General features: G+C 44.0%; 1 pseudogene; it reads right to left on the bottom strand.

Annotated features, from left to right (window-relative positions):
- Positions 1–287: 287 nt before the first annotated feature.
- LOC140712080 (small ribosomal subunit protein mS25 pseudogene) lies at positions 288–828 on the bottom strand (annotated as a pseudogene).
- Between the last annotated feature and the right edge of the window lie 1,959 nt (positions 829–2,787).

The raw sequence follows: 2,787 nt of genomic DNA, 5'->3' as shown, positions 1-2,787 counted from the left end.
GATGATTCTGCTGCCTAAAACCTGGGATGTTGTGAATTGCTGTGGTTGTTGTTGTTGCTGTTGTTGCTGTTTTGTTGCAGTGATTAGAAAGTCTTTTGTTTACTCAAGGAGCAGGGATATCCGGCTGCCGATGTTCCTCTCCCCATGCCCTTTTACACAGGTGTGTAAATGGGAACCTTTTTATTGTAAAAGGATTTCCAGAGTTTTCAAGGACAGAACCAAGGGCTTGCCTGGGGCCAAGGTAACCCCATACCAATCTCCCTATTGGTCAGTCACAATCGCCCCAGCGCACAGTGGCCTTAGGTGTTAGTCTTGGGCACTGACTTTCGCAGTGGCTCTGCAATTCCCCATCATCTCCTTGGGTATCAGGCCTAGGCAGGGCATCTGTCCTTCCACTTTGCAGATACAATCCTGCAGGCAGTACTTTCCAGGGCCAAAGTGGGCTGGGTGAGACAGCTGCTTTTCTCCTTCTCCTCTTTATTGGGGGTTTCCTCATTCTTCCCCAAGATTTTTTGATGTACTCAATAACCTCCTTATTGTTCTTGGTCTCCACATCCAACAGGACTTGCTCCCCAGAATGTAAGTATTGGTGGACGTGGAGACAGGAAGGGTGATGGCATCCTGTCCTTAAACATCATGATCTGCATTCATGGGATTTTGTACTGAATCTGAGATATGTTGAAAACACAGATTTCCTGGTGCCCTCACCCAGCTCCCCATGTGTTTTGTAATTCACCGTCATGACCTTCGCCAAGTCTTTGAACACCACCTCCCCCTGGCTCAGGAACTGCAGGGTGCAGCAATGGGGGAGCAGCCCTTCATGGGCATGGGGGCAGTGGCGGTGGTTGGTGGGGGGACATGTGGCCACAGGCCCAGCAGAGAAGAGAAGCCAAAGAGCACCCACCACGGCCTGGAGCGGACCTCACACCGCATCTCCCCTGAATTTTTGTTTCACTGTGGAGGTTTTCTTCATAAATGCCTTCTGAGCAAGGGTGGGTTTTAACAAAATTCAGTCCTTTGCTGTCTAGAAGAAAGAACACATGAATTAATAAATGGATCATCAAGGATACGTTTGATTAATTAAGCTACTTACAACAGCACAGCACTTCTTAGAACAAATGAAGACCTATCCATGTTGATCTGGGGTAGGGAGAAATGAGAAGAATAGAAGGATGGCCGTGTGTGGTGGCTCACGCTTGTAATGCAGCACTTTGGGAGGCTGAGACTGGAGGACTGGTTGAGCCCAGGAGTTCAAGACCAGCCTGGGCAACATAGTGAGACCACCCCTACAATCTCCACTCTAAAGAAAATTTTTAAAATTAGCCAGGAGTAGTGGCACACACTGTAATCTCAGCTACTTGGGAGGCTGAGGTGGGAAGATCACTTGAGTCTGGACGGTTGAGGCTGTAGAGAATGGTGATTATGCCTCTGCACTCTAGCCTGAAAGACAGAGTGAGACCCATCTCAAAAAAACAGTTGTGGGGGAGGGGCAGGCAGGACTACTTCTCTCCATCTCCCACTATGAGGAAGCATATTGACCCTGAGCAGGGCTGAAGCATCCACAACCAGGGCCAAAGGACAGTTTCTAAAATGGCTCATGGCCCATGTTCTGTTTGTCTCCAAAACTAAGAACTTTAGTCAACAACTACTAGGCTACAATCACATTATTTTCTATGTGCATTTGGTCATTTTTTTTTTCCTTGAAGAAGAGAAGAAAAATAGAAGAGCTAATGGAATAAAATCTAGCAGTCTTTCAAGAATAGGAAAATATCTTACATCCCTTATAGTCAGATTGTAAGAAATTTCCAGCCATTTCAGAATTGTGACACTCTATCATAAGCTGCTCAGTTTCACAGCTCAACTGGTGACCTTGCTATAAGGCTGTATATACAAACACAATTTTCACTTAAAATGACTTTCAATTTAGTTTAGCACATTTACTAGAATTTATTAGTGCCACTTAAGGATATAGGGGACATCTCAGTGAGTAATTGTACTATGGAATTTGCAGATACGAGTAAAAATTCTGATGGGGGGGTGGGGAAGGTACTCTAACAGTCCAATGTGTTAACCTCTGCTCTCTGGATCGTGGCAGAATAATCAATCAGGTTTACAGCTTAAATTTCATGTTTTATTTTACAGATGAGAAAACTGAGATTCAATGAGGCTAGACATATAGACAGTACCCTGCACATGGTATGTGTTTTAAAATATCAGTTGAGCGAAGGGAATTTTATCTAAGTCCACAGAGTGTGGCAGAATCAGTGATGGAAGCCAGGAGGACTCCTGATTTCTGGTAAGTCGTTTTTTCAGCACTCATTCTAACATTTTCTCCAGCCATATTCAGCAACACAGTAAGACATAATCAGAGTCATGTAGGTCCACAATCCAATACATGAAGAGAGGAGGGAAAACAAAAATAAAGGCAAAAAAGAATATACTGCCAATCACAAACATATGACTGTGTACTTCTAGTTGAGGGATCTGTAGTGCCAGTTCTTTTAAGAAGCATAACAGAATGTCCTTGCCTGATGCTCCATAGGCACAAGATCCTTGCAAACAGAAAGTCGTTTTTACCTTCTGCCAAACGGGATCAGAAGAAGTGTTTTAGCCACTTTAGTCCAAATGCCCTTCCCCACCCCCGCCACACACACATACAAAGATATTCAAGTATATCCAAGTGTACCTAAAACCCCTCTCCTCTAAATAATTAAACAAAAATATAGTCTACTATAACCATTCAGGTATCTCAGCAAATAGCCTGCACTGCTTTTATTTTACAGCATT

This window comes from Chlorocebus sabaeus, chromosome 7 (assembly GCF_047675955.1).
Source record: "Chlorocebus sabaeus isolate Y175 chromosome 7, mChlSab1.0.hap1, whole genome shotgun sequence".
In the NCBI taxonomy this organism is placed as follows: domain Eukaryota; kingdom Metazoa; phylum Chordata; class Mammalia; order Primates; family Cercopithecidae; genus Chlorocebus; species Chlorocebus sabaeus.
This window is presented reverse-complemented; position numbering and strand designations above follow the sequence as displayed.